We start from the raw sequence: 14,981 nt of genomic DNA on the forward strand, positions 1-14,981 counted from the left end.
CAAAGCACTTTGAGAGGTCAAAATTATTGGAAAAGCACTATTTAAGTTCAATCCATTTACCATTTACATGATGGAGGTTTCTGTAGCTTGGTCTGTTACAACCTCCAACAGATATCATCCTTGCTTTTACACCTCTCTGTCCTCCTCCATCCATCCATCCATCCATTTTCTGTGCATCCTTGTCTCTAGTGGGGTTGGGAGGGGTGCTGGTGCCTATCTCCAGCGAACATTTTGGGCGAGAGGTGGGGTTCATCCTGGACAGGATGCCAGTCAGTCACAGGGCAACACAGAGAGACATGTACACACTCACACCTAGGGAGAATTTAGAGAGACCATTTGACCATTTGAAATCAAACCTACAACCTTTTTGGCCATGTTTTTAGACTGTGGGAGGAAGCCAGAGTACCCGGAGAGAACCCACGCATGCACAGGGAAAACATGCAAACTCCATGGAGAAAAACCCCAGACCCGGGAATCAAACTCAGGCAACAAGGCAAGGCAACAGTTCTACCAACTGCACCACTGTGCAGCTCCCTCTGTAGTCCCATAAACTGTAATTTCCTTCCCTATTTCTGCTGGAGAAAAGCATATTAAATGATGTTGATTTCACCATCATTTTTCACCACAAAACTGGTGCATAATGTGATGCTTGTAGCAACTTCTAACTAATGGCTTCTGTGTCTGATGACTTTTTTTTTTTAAATGTCATTCTTTCTGGCACTTGTCCATAGGGCTGATATCTATGGGCTGCATGATTAATAGTTGCTCTCTGAGCTGATTCTCTTACTTTAGATGTGGATGTCTTCAGTTAGTCCAGAGCTCCTATGGCTGCTTTTCTGATTAATATTCTCCTTGTCAGGAGTGTCAGTTTAACAGGACAGCCATATATTCATTGGTTTGCAGCTGTGCAATATCCTTTTCATTTTTGGATGATAAATTATATAGTACTTTGTGAGATGGCCACAGTTCGACATATGTTTCATAAAGTATCCCTGCTGTAACCACTTCCATATCTTTAGCTGCAAAAATTCCGTCACTTCCAAAAGAAAGTCCAAACCCTGAGAATTCTAAACCACTTTCTCTCCTCTCCATTATTGCACATTGAGATTATGTCCGTAAACACCAGTCATACTTGTCAGATTCTTGACAAGGAAAAGACCTGACGGAGTCCAAACTGCACAAGCCCAACAAGCCCTGCTACCCCATATTCTTGCAACACTAGCCACAAAAATCATTATCGTATAAGGACATAACCATTCTCCAGAGCAACAAATACATTTAAACCAGAAATGCAAACTCCTCTTATTTCCTAAGCAGTGCAGTAAAAGTAAAGATCTGGTCCATAGTTCCACAGCCAGGATGAAAGATAAATTGCTTCTCCCGAATCGAGTTTCAATGAGAGTCTTCTCTTCGACACCATAGAGCAAGCTTTACTTGGGAGGTTAAGAAGTGATCAACTTTAGATTGTTGGAACACAGTCTCTTGTCCCATTCCTTAAAAATTGGAACCATCACACCAGTCTCCCAGGTCACTGGTGCTGTCCTAATCCTCCATGTGACAATGAAGTGTGTCATCCAGACTGTCTGAGGCCAAACATCATTCACACCTAGGTCCCTTTTTTAATTACCTCTGCAATATACCCTGTTGGTGGAATCAGCCTGTCCCCAAATGAGAACCAAACCCCACAGTCCTTCAGCCTGATTTCTTCCATCTCGATGGCCCATTCAAATTGAATGTAGTCATGCTTCCTCAAGGCATAACATACATAGTTTTTTGGAAGTGTTAGTTGAAGATTATCTAATTCTTATGCCAACTCTTCCCAGTTCACACTGTTGTTAGTTCAGTCAACCAGGATGGTCTGGTAGCCTTCTTTGCTACAGGATCCAACTCACTATGAAGTGATGTCCAAGCCAGAATGCCAAAGGCCCAATTATAAAATAAAATGTGTCCTTAAAATGTATCCCAAGGTGGCATGTTATTAACTGTACTTTTAAATCACCATTTACTTGAACATGGTGTTTGTTATGGACATACCAGAAGTCCAAAAGAAAAACACTGCTTAGACTCATCTATGGGAGGCCATCCCTTACACATTTTTGTTGAATTGCCACCTTAACGTGATGAAGGGTTTGTGCACCCCATGACAATGAGGGCTGTTTCTTGGAGCTTCAGCTCCCAGTAGAGAGTTGCATGGCAAACAAACCTAAGGAGAAAGATTAGACCAATAATGGTTCAATGATTATGATGAAAAGGCAGAGCACAAGAAGATGCAAACCTTGCAAGATCCAAACCAGACATTAACTGGCTAGAGTGAGACTTGACAATGGCGAAGGAACTTTAGACATAGGTACCAAAGTCCTGGAGAAGGGCTAGATTCTCTCCTTCTTGGAGATACTCAAAAGTCTCCAGCTGATTGCCTCGATTTTGGAGTTCGACCATGTGTGCCAGATGGTCACCTCTTTGAGGTTTCAGGTTGCAAGAGTGACTGTTTTCTATCCTTAAGCATGGAACATCACTTTAGATTATCGGGCCTTCTTGGAGTCTCTGTTCCTTGTTGTGCAAAGAGTGCCATCTAGGAATTCTGCTGTGTTCCTGGGGGACTTTAACTGTCTCATGGACAACGATGGTGTCACCTGGAGGATACATTTTACCAATTGGCAATTTCTTATTGTTCATACTGTATGTGTAGAGGAAGATTAGATAATCATTACACTGCACAGGAATAAAGTGGATTGTAAATTTAATCAAATTAAGATGATGTCTGTTGTGAATATATGCCATGTAACTGCACTGACATAAACAGAAGTCAAATAGACTTCAGTTCCGTTACTTATCAGTTTCAATTTGCAAAGGTCAAAAGCAGTAATGGGTGTAGAATTGGTATTATTATGCTGTTTGTCCCTTAGACATCTATGTGGATAAGTCAGCAAGTCAGTAAGTCAGTGTCACAGAGAAATGAAGTCATTTTTTCCTGACCTAACTCTAAACTACTGCTCAGGCTCTAACTTCCCTAGACCTTTCCCATTTAGCCTGAGTGCTTCTGTGAGCTCAGAGGAGAACTGCTGGCAGGCAACCAGACATCAGCAGTGGTAATATAAAGGCTTTAAGACAGACAGGACTCCAGAGGCTCTGGTAAACCTTCCCTCATGTATTTTGCCTAATAAAGTCCATTACACTCAATATCCTCACCTTAGTTGTCTGCCATTTATGACACTATTGAGGGGGCCTGGTGGATTTATGGTTATTAAAATGTCCCCCAGAAAATTGGATTTCTATTAAATGCTAAGGGAAGGAATTTTAACAAGCTAATCTGCTGGCAGGGTCTTCTCAGTTTTCCACTTGAAAGGTGAAAAAGTGAAGGTAAGAAAGTGAAAGCTTGTCTATAGCTTACATAACATTTCACATGGTACCGAGCAAGATTAGTTAAAACTCAAATCAAAAATTCACAACGAAAATCAGAGTTAGAGACAGTAACACCCTATCTGCAAACAGCACCACCATTGTCACAGCCACATAGAAAAATTATGCCTTTGCACCCTCTTGTGGTGCTCATATATAATTACATTTTTTTCATGAATAAGAAATTGTTTGTTCCATTATTTTAATTTATCTATGTAAAATTTCTGTATCTTCAATTGATATTGGTTCCCTCAGAATAATTTACTCAATGTTGTCTAATTTGGAACGATAAAAAAAACCAACTTAATTTTAGAGCTCGACTAAACTGGGTGCTTTATCATTTATTTGGAAAAAGCAGTAACCTCTATTCATAGATAAAGTTCAGGAAGCAAAATAAAAAAACCCTGTGGTGAAGCTGTCTGGAAAATGTTCAGAACCACTCGCTTAACAATAGCTGGGAGGCTCTTTTTACAGCTGTTTACAGTTTGAGCTTTCATTCCAGAACGAATTTCATTCAACATCTGCTTGCTTCAGTGAACAGGAAAATACAGCTTTGTAGGCTGTCCTTTTGTTGTCTTTGTGCATTCTCACAGAAATCGCTTCTAGAATTTATGGCATGAAAGATCCAACAATTTTTTTTTCCTAATTTCATAAGAAAACAAATTTAATTGAGAAAAAAAAAATTCTTAATTTTTTAATAAAGAAAATTCTTACTAAAGCTAGTCATTATTTTTAAAAGTAATGACTAGCTTTGAGACCACAAATATGTGGGGAGGGAGGGTGAAATAGCACTTCTACAGCTTCTATTACAGTGCCAGTGAAGCTAAAATAAAACTAAAATGCATTTTTGACCTAAATTGAATAAATCACCATTACATTTAAAGATATATTCCAACAAATGGATAATAAGCAACATTTTATTATAATAAAATATCAAAGCAATTTATTTTTGCGAGTCTTAGCAACTATTACACAAGAAGAGTTCAAAACGTTTTTGACAAAATATAGTAACATTTCCAAACTTATTTATCACAAATTTGCTTCAATCATATAGATAGATTTAATTTCAACTGGATTTCAGCAAAGTTAAAGGGCACAAAAAAAGTAAGGTTTACAATCTACTGTGGCATAATAGATGTTTTGATAGGATACACAGACAAAAATACACACAGTAGTGTCCTTATCTGGTTTGAGAAGGACTTGCAGTGGACCAAAAACATCAAAAATTTGATCCAAAGACAGTCTTCAAGTGAAGGGAAAGATTAGTTATATTTCCACAATCTTTGCTACAGAAAAACTACAGAATCTCCACAGTATTCAGCTTACCCTTTTTCTCTTCTATGCTTTTAGCCGCATTCATTATTGACCAAGTGTTTTTAACATGGAAGTCTGCACCTTGTTTAGGTCACGCTATCTCTCTTGTTTAATAATCCCCTATTTAATAAACTGCACATTAGTCCCAAGATGGCATGGAACATACAAAAGGAATCAGCAATTGTAACATTTTGTATCACAGACTCTGTCCAATATTCAGTCAGTGTTACTTTCTGGAATTTAGCTTGCATTGCTTTCCTCTTCTCTTCAGACTCAGAAAGCTGCTGCAAAAAGTTTACAACAGTTTTAAAACTCAAATATATAATTAAGTTCAAAAAACAATTTTAGTCATTTAATACAGTTACTTGTTACACTTGTGACTAACACTGACTCCAGTCACTCTATTAAACACAAGGTGCAACTATAGAGAAAATAATACTGCTACACAACAAGAGTAGCAGTTGTGGTTGCTTAAAAAAAATGCAACTACATATCATTTTTTGAGAAGTCTTGATTGTTTGATGCATATTTTGCACGTTGTCTGTGACTGTTGCAAGTGGGGAGAGACCTTTCAGTAAACTAAAACTAATAATAGTAAAAAAATTGACTGTTGCATGTGAAATTCACGAGCAGTAAATATTATGCTAGTATCAATATTGGACCAAAGACAGCAAGGCAGTCGCAAGCCTTTAAAATTGTGATGCTTTATATGGATCAGATAGGCTCAAGAAACTGTAACAGCAGGTGCTAATAGGGGGCCCAATTAAATTTTTTGTCATGGGCCCCAGGATTCCTGGCGGCGCCCCTGGCAGTGTCAGTAGTACTCCAAGAAATTAAGCTATAGCCCAGAATGGAGTTAGCCACACAAGGCCTGGAAGATCTTACAGATTAGTTGTTTTGATGTTTTTTTATTATTATTATTATTATTATTATTATTATTATTATTATTATTATTATTATTATTATTATTATTATTATTATTATTATTATTATTATTATTATTTCTTTCTACATTTCTTTCAGTTCTTTGAAGTGAAGCAGTGATAGCAACCTGTAGTGAAGATGGAGCCACCTGCCTGCTTCACATAAGACTTGTAAAGATCATGTATTTAGATTTTCAGAGCGATCAATGCAATGTTGCCTTAAATACAACTTTAAAATATATGCCTTGTCAATTGACTGAATAATTTTTTCAGTCAATACAGACTACAGTTTGTACAATTTAAAATGTATCAGTCTCACCAGAGTTTAACCTTTCTCTTTATTCTGTGCATGTCAGAATCCCAGATGGAGTGGGATTGAAAATGCAACATAGATTACAAGGAGACAGCAAATTATATGACTTGAAGAAGCTCAGGTGCTTTAATGTTTGCAGCCAGATTGCGCATGCAGTCTTCAAGTCTGAGGAAGAAGTTTCTTTTTTAAACCACCTTCTTGTTTTGCAGCAGGGTGGCTCATTATCACAAATGACATGGCTGTGGTTTGACTAGACCTTTTAATTAGCTCATGTCCCAGTGCAAGACGTACATGAAGAGAATTTATGAATAAAGAAGGCAATAATGTGCCCCATTTCAGCTAGTTAAGGGTTTTTTCTGTTATTCCCCACAACAAAGGGACTGACAGATTTGGTCACTATCAAATGGGTTCCAAAAGAAATGAATAACTGCTGTATTCAGAATTCAAAGCCTTCAGAATACATGATAGTGTAATTTTCTTTATACCTGTGGAAATAACTGAAGCTTCAGTGTATCAGTTTGATTTCAGAAATTTTATTCAGATTGACTAATTACCATTAAAAAGAACAGGACAAAACATGTGTGTCATGTGAACCAATGCAGTAATAAAATTCAAATTATAAAGAAGACATGCTCCCCCTGCCAAAACCATCACACACACTTTTTAGTTGCTTCTATTACAAAAGTCATAAAATTCTACAACCTCTGCTTGGACTTAAGAAAGAATCATTATTATTTTTCTTATTGCAGCAGTTTTTTCAGGTAGTAGTTAGCACAAAACTGCATGAGGATACAATGTACTCCTTTAAAATGCCTATCCAGGTTTGACATATCTTTATGCTGCCATTGTTTTAGTATAGACGCTTATCAGTAAAGTTTGCAGATTAGATGCAATGACACTGATTTGTCACCAGATGGCAGTCCATGACTATCTCCATTGAATAACTAAATATAATTTACCATCTTTGATTGTTCAGTAAAACACATATGTAGGTTAAATCAGGTGCAAGCTTAGAAATTTAAAGCTATACACAGGAATTTAGACAATATTTTTGTTATTCTTTCTGATGGCTAAAAAAAAAAAACAAACAAACAAAAATATCTAATGAGTTTCCAAGTTAAAATTACTTGTAATATTTTCTATTGATTATAACACAACTTTTTGTCTATTTGGATCTTGCTAATTTTGCCCATGGCCTTTACAAATTTGATTTTCAAAAAAGCGATATTATATATATTTGGCTATTCTGGTAAATAGCATAATGCGTTTTATTTTGTGTTTGTTTTTTAACCTGAACATTGAATCCTCCTGGGTGCTTTTGTGATTAATGGTCTTGGGGGACAACTTATGTGTTGCAATATGACAAAATGAGAATAAAAAATAGAAATATAGGGGTATCAATATTTATGCAAGAAATTGTAAATGTGGATATTCTTTCTTGAGTGCTGCAGAAGTCTGATGCTTTGGTTTATGTTACAAAAACAACTGGCAGTGTGAGTGATACAACTTAAAGTAGTGGAAGAAATCAATATCTCAATCAATTTCTAAGATGACAAATTAATCAATTTGTCTGTGTAAAGAATGTGTTCTTAGAGAATCCTAAATGGGTCAATCTGTGATTGTGTTGATCCATCCAATGTCTCTTTCTGTAGCGTAAATAATTTATACATTTTAACTTAAATTAAAATATTTTAAATAAATAAAAGCTAGACAAAACTTTCTGCTAAATAATATTTTTGATGAGTTTATAGTATAGTTTTAGTAGAGTCAGCAGGGCAGATTTTTTTGTGCAGTGCAGCACTATAACTTTAGATGTAATACCTTTTGACAAAGTGTTCTGCCTGATGAAGCACAACTGAAGACCTCTCAAATCTCTCTTTAACCATTCCATAAAGTCAAACTCTAGCACAGCTTCGGATCTGTTGTTTGAGAGTGGATTTTTATTATAAGAACATAATATGCATCTAATTAGTAAAGTGGATCCATGAGCTCAGGTAGTATTCTTTGTCACAGCAAATAGATCAGTTTCTCTGCTAGGTGAAATCATTAATTGTATTTTCTCAGGTGGCGCTTGTTGATGTTTATACAGCAATTACTAGAAAGCACCTTGTTTTCCCACCCTGACAACTTAATAATGAAGTTGTCATTTGTTTTTGCCTTAGGAAAAAAACAGTGCCAGGACAAAGGCAAAATAGTGCAGTAACGTAGTGGTGGGCAAAATTAAACTTTGACAAATTTAAATGAAAAGCCATGGAAAGTATTTTCATATTTATCCTCTATATTTGAATAAAAGGAGGCATTTTCAAATTTCTTTAACTTCATTTAGTTTTTTTAGTTCTGAGCCAATTGAATTTTAGTGTGATGTATAATTTCTCACCCTGTATCTGTAGTAGTGATTAGTTAACTTCTTTGTATCAAAATTATTTAAGAAACAAATAATCTAGTGACAAATATTTGCAACCCAATTCTCCAATGTCTAATTAAGTATTTCTTGAAGGTCTTGAATCAATTGCTCTTTTACATCAGAGCATCTTAAGACACATGAATTCACTGATGCTATCCTAACCTTATATAACAAATTCAAGAATTTCCTTTCTATGAATATTATTTTTGAACAATTAACCATATTACTCTTAGTAAAAAAAATATTTGTTCTTATCCCTGTGTTGTAAGAAGATTTTTAGAATTCTTGCACACTACAGGATCAGGATTATGAGTTAGAGTGATGCGGAATTGAACTTAACTGTTGCTCAATCATAGAGCATTTTAGAAAAAAATAATCATGGTGAAAAAAATACAGATTGAATATCATAAGTGGGTATGAGCTACAGAGCACATGATATTGAGTTAAAATAAAAATAAAATGTTTGTTTAAAAAAAAATATATATATATATATATTTTTTGACACATCCATCATTCCATATATTCCAAGCTTGCTGTTAAGTCAATTATGTATTTTGATTAAAAGCATGTGCTCAAATGGGATAATGGCATTCAGATTTGTTTTCTAATTAGCAGAGATGGGTCAGGATTAAAGGCAGGGAATGCCAAGGGCTGTTGCTTTGCTGTTTATTTATGCATGTATGCCGCAAGAGACATGAATAAATGATGAAATAAGCATGTAATACATCATTATCAAAATGGTGGCTAGTAAAACACAAGCAAGAGAGTCACTTAGGGGCAGTTTTGTGTGTTTCACTTTGGGAGAATGTTTTGGTTTTTCAATGTGCTCATTTGTGCACACAATTGAGAAAAGTACTTATATCTGTCATGACCTGTGTAGGAATCATAAATAGAGGCCTTTGTTCATTGTGACAACTTGTCTGTTCCTGAAAGGCATCAAGTCATCTTTGCTTTAGGATAACTGGCAGTGATTGCTGAGCATGCAAGCACTGTCTCACAGTAACTGGTCACAATTAGCTGAACATTGCCCCAAACTTGAAATCACTCCCTTAAAACAAAATCATTGACTATCAAAGAATGTGAACTTGAGAATTTTCCCTTTTTTTTAAAGCAGATGAAAACAGCATGAGTCATAACATTGTTACAGATCTCATTCTCGACATTCCTGTGTCCAAAGGGAAAAAAATTAAATTGTTTAATTAAGATCACATTACCAATCCAACTTAATATTCCTAAATTCACTGTAACCTTGCTCCAACTCATTGTAGTTTTCTTGTCAACTCTGTAAAAAAAAAAAAAAGAGAGAAAAAGAAAAAAAAGAAAAAAACATTATCCTTCCAATAAAAGTGATACATAGTTTCCCCCATGGTCCTTCAATCCCTCTCTTTGCTTAGGTAATCTAAACAGATGTGGACTACCCTCAAAGTCCCCCATCAACTCTGCGCCCCCTCTCACATAAACTAATCCGAACCATGACTGTGATAGCAGAGTGCCATCTGCTGAGCTCGAACGCTCTTTGAGATGGGCAGAGCTCCACATCTGGACTACTGCCTGGCCATCCTGTTTTCTACTTATTATCCTCTCTATATACAGTCCCCACCACTCACTCAGAATGCAACAAGGATTTAAAAGCTCATCAGGCTTTATAATATTAATAAATCAGCATCACAGTCAGGGGTATACCAGATGTTAATATAACGTAATGTGTGCAGCTATTTAGAAACAAAAAAAAATTGAGATCTTATAAAATTAAATAATTTATTGTTTTACATTCACATTTACCATAGTTTTTCTTTTATCAGCTTCTGATCAAGGGTTAAAGTGGAGTTTTGTTCAAGATAAAGACTTGTTTCTACGATTTAGATATAATTACAAGTGCGCATATATCTGTTTTTTTTGTACCCACTAACTTGAACACTACAGTGGCACCAAATATTAACATTGTAACAATTAATGTAAACAATGAATACAGTTCATCGAATTAAATAATAATGGATGTTGGAGAAGGTTGATACATGTTCTGGTTTTATTTTACAACATCAGAGTCAGGTTGCCTCAGTATAGATCCCAAAACTAGCTGATTAAAAACAGGAGATGTTGCAGTTAAACCGCTATTAATTGTCAAAAGATTATTCATTTATATTTTATCACAGATTCCTGTCAAAACATCTAGAAAGATATCATCGTGTTAAATTTGGATCCTCTGACCACTCACATTTAATGTTCAATAGAAAAAGTTTTGCAAAAAAAACCCCCAACTAATTCCAAAGTGTTCTGCCAGCTGCCACTATAAGAAATGACTAAGTAATTAGTAATTAAATGAACGCTGATTTCCAGCACTTTAGATCAGATGAGTTAAAGTTATCACCATGTGGTGATCAGAGGGTTAACCACTGATGATCTGCACTCAGTGCTATAAATGAGATATTCAGTTTGGTGCCAGAAATGACAGTCCTGCAAATTAGCTTTAAAACTAACAATCTGTAACTGCTAAGGGATGCCATGTCCAGAAATAATAGACATAGCCCTGGAATAATTAGTATATATCCAGACAAGAGTGTGTTGAGAGGTAGTACATGTTTGCATATATTTATGATAGGCATAAACATCATGTTAAATTAAAGACATTTTGGGGCAGCTTTTTCATTAGATTTTTTTTTAAGATGAAATGATTATAAAACAAACAACTTTAAAATAAGAAAACAAGAATGGTGAAAAGAAGTTAGATTTAATGATTGATTTAATCTAATCTACTTATTCATACAGGCACAGATTTATACACCCACTAATGTTTGGTTAACCCGTTAGGCTGTTAGGAACTTGAACCGAAACCATATTATTGTTTGAAACCAAAACCAAGTTCTTGGCAAATGCTTTACGTTTCTTCTATTCAGAATTTCTAAAGCTCTTTCAAATTGGCTGGTTTTGTGAAAAAAAAAAAAAAGGAAAATGCACAATCAATGGAGTTCTTTCAATTTCAAAACTGTTTTTATGTACTTAGGCTTGTTGTTCAGTTGAACAACATGACCAGTTGTCATATTGTCTCCAACTCAAACCAACCATAAGGGGAATTGGCTAGAGTAATCAGGAACAATCTGAAAATAAACAAGATGTAGGTCCATCATAAACTGAAGAATTCTGAAACACTTGGCTCTCACTTAATAGTGGAGTGACCTATTTTTCAAACTTTGGTAAATTTAAAGCCCCCAAAGCTTTATTAGGTGATGTTACTAATAAAATTGAGTGATTTATTTATTTGATGTACAAAAAGTCAATTGACTCCACTCTATTTTAGCACCATCAAGGATATATTGGAGAAGTCTATTGAGACAGATATCGATTGAGTCATTAATCTGAATTACCTCCTCTAGACACACAGAAGAAACATGACCAACAACCAAATGGATGCTTTAGACTTCTCTACTTGTAAATCTCCCATCTCCATGCATTCTTCTTTGGTCCGTATTTACTAATATGTACACAGACAATGTAAAGACAAGATTGCAGGAAAAAAAGATGCATGAGGGAAGGCATTGTTTTATCTATCAACAAACAATAATATAATGGAAAAGTTGTCTTAAAAGGCAGCAGAGCCCTGCAGTTTCTACATGGAAAATGTAATAGATAGTTGATCACAATCCCATCAGACCAAAGAATTTGCTTTGACATTTGGGTTGTAGTGAAAGAGGATGTTCCAGTAAGTGCAGGTGTGAGTTTTTCTCACTTTTTGTTTTTAGATGTATTTTTTGCTTACTTTTTGTGGGTTTTGTGTTTTTCACTAAGCCCAATTCATCTACAAAGTCAAAGTAGGTTACATGGACAAGTGTAAAATTATAAAAAAGCACTAGTTAATTTTGCAAATGCTGTTTATTTTCTTCACCTTTACAAAAATTCCTTGCAAATGTAACAAATGAAAACTAACCACCAAAAACAGATTTTACAGATCTCCGTTTTAAGCATTAAGCATTTCTGAAACTGAATTCATTAATAACAGAAAATATAGGAATAAACTGAGCAGCATTGCTTTTCAGGTTCATATAGGACAGGAGTGCCGAAGTCCAGTCACTGAGAGCTCCACTCCAGCACACCTGAATTAAATGACTCCTTAGCATCTCATTAATTTCTGCAGATGGCTGGCAAAGGGCCATTGATTTGACTCTGATGTGTTAGACAAAATAGATAATAGCTCTGGACTGGAGTGGGGATATAAGTAATCTTTATCCAGATATATTTACAGTAAAGCCTCTGATTGATTTCTTAAGCCAAGCATCAAAACTGCCAAAACAAGTCTTTGGCGGAAAATGTTTTACTGGACAGTAGAAGTGTGTGATACTACATATTTAGGTATCAATCCGATACCAAATACAGGACCTTTATTGCCGACACTAATATTTTTATTTCAGTTTAATGTGTCATCAGACTTCTGATTTTTATGTTTTTGTGTTTTTTTCTTTGAATTATTTTGGTCAAACCTAGGACAGAATTTGGACAAAGTTTACCTACACATACAAAAATTAGCATTTGAGAGCAAATCAAAACAAAACCTTTTTGAGATAGAGTTGAAAAACTATAAAATAAAATTTCAAGAGTGAATCTGAAACTAAAGTGTCGATCATGCCACGCTAGTGTTGATCCAATACTGACACCGACATGGTATTTATATAGTCAATATTTTGGATCAATTCGCCCATGTCTACTACAATTTAAGTGCAAGGCAGTCACTAGTTGCACCACATACAAATGTAGTTTTTTGCAAAGTTTTTATTTATGCGGCAAATATTGATTTCATTTGGTCATGAGTGAGTCAGTATATGAGAGATTCAAAGATCCATTCCATCCTTCCATTTTGTGCTAGCAGCTAACTTGTTCTTCATTCAATTTTTATGTGTTTATCACACCAGATGAATTTCTCCAAACACACATCTGTCAGAGTGATGACAATCACTAACTGATCCCCAGTGGATGATTGCAGTAACACCCATTCCCCCTCACCATCCTGTGCATATGGGAAATATGTGATGTCATTTAGCTTTAAAAATTAGCAACTTTAGACAGTCAATCATGAGTCATAGACATCTAATTTCAGAAGGAAAGAAAGAAATTCACTCAGACATAGTTGATAAAAACAGAATAATACAACCACCAAAAGAACTGCATATCATTTTTTTTTATTAATTATCCTTTTAACATTAGCTTTACAGTGTTAAAGCTAATGTAAAGCAGGCAATATGCTTTAATCTCTTGGAGAATACATTCTGAGAATAACTGGCTCTGCCAAACTGCCAGACTGACTCTTTACATGCAGTGAATGAACACTTTTACGGGAACATGCACTGATGCTCATGACTGCCCACAGCTGTACTGTCCCTGATTCACCTCAAGCACTCTTTGTTTTAAATGACATTTCAAAGGGGCAAAGAACTGTGGTTTTTTTTATGCAAATTTTTACCCCTATGTAAAGATCAAAGAATATGAGAATGCAATTTTTTGATTTGAAATGATAAGCATAAAAGCATCAATATCAATGATATTGTAAAAAGCAAAAAATTGCACACTTTACTGCATAAGTGCATAAATCCAGTCCTCAATCACAAGGCAACTGTGGTATAATATTTTATTTTTTCCCTTCCCCAACATATCTGAATCACATGAATGATATGAGGATGAGACAATTTAACCATTTGATTCAGGTGTGTTGGTGCAAGGACACATCCAGAGGTTACAGAATGCTCTCAAGAACTTTATTTGAGTCTTTCCTCCTTTGACGGAAACTATAAAGCTGTTAACAAGGACAGCACTTGATGTAGAACTATCAGTAATTTAAGAAATGTATTTTTTGAAAAAGAGTGTCTTCTTTACCTTTGTTTGGTTAAGAATGGGGTTTGTTTGGGTGTTTTTCAAAAAAGATCAATATCAAACAAAATAATTAAAACTACAAAAACGCTAATACACTAAAGAGATCGATATAAGATGTGTGTGCATCTACTCCTTAATTCTTTATTTCAAAATCTACATTTTCTGCAATTCTTTCTATAATTCCCCACTTCTCTAAACACAATTAAATGTTCTGTTTTTGGTTACTCACACAAGGAGACATTGGCTGTGGCCCCTTTTGACCTTTGAAATTTGATACCAATGCTGCTAATTTCTCAAACTGATTGAGAAGTTTGACACCAGATGATTATTCATTCAAAGCTTCCTGTCTAGGTGTTGGTTTACTTTCCTTTCTGTCCTGCTTGCTTCCTGCCTTAACAAAAGAAAACAGAAGCACAAATGCTATGGCAGCAACAATATTCATGGGATTAACTATTTCATTGTTTTACTAATTTATATGTTGGGTGACTTGCATAATTTGATTAACATTTGAAACCAGATATTTCACATACACTAAATATAAAGGTATTTTGATGTTAAATCAGACCAAACTTCTCTTGTTTCAGGTCAGTTAAAATTACCTAAATTATTTCTATGTGCTAAATGCCACAATTCATAAATTCACATTCAGAATGATTACTGTCTCTTTTGGCAATGAAGGGAAGTCCACATGATGAAGTCATGACTTCATCATGTGGATAAAGGGGGAGGGGAGTGAACAATATTGTGAAATGTATGTATTTCATTTAGTTGC

Source organism: Gambusia affinis, linkage group LG07 (genome assembly GCF_019740435.1).
Source record: "Gambusia affinis linkage group LG07, SWU_Gaff_1.0, whole genome shotgun sequence".
Lineage (NCBI taxonomy): Eukaryota > Metazoa > Chordata > Actinopteri > Cyprinodontiformes > Poeciliidae > Gambusia > Gambusia affinis.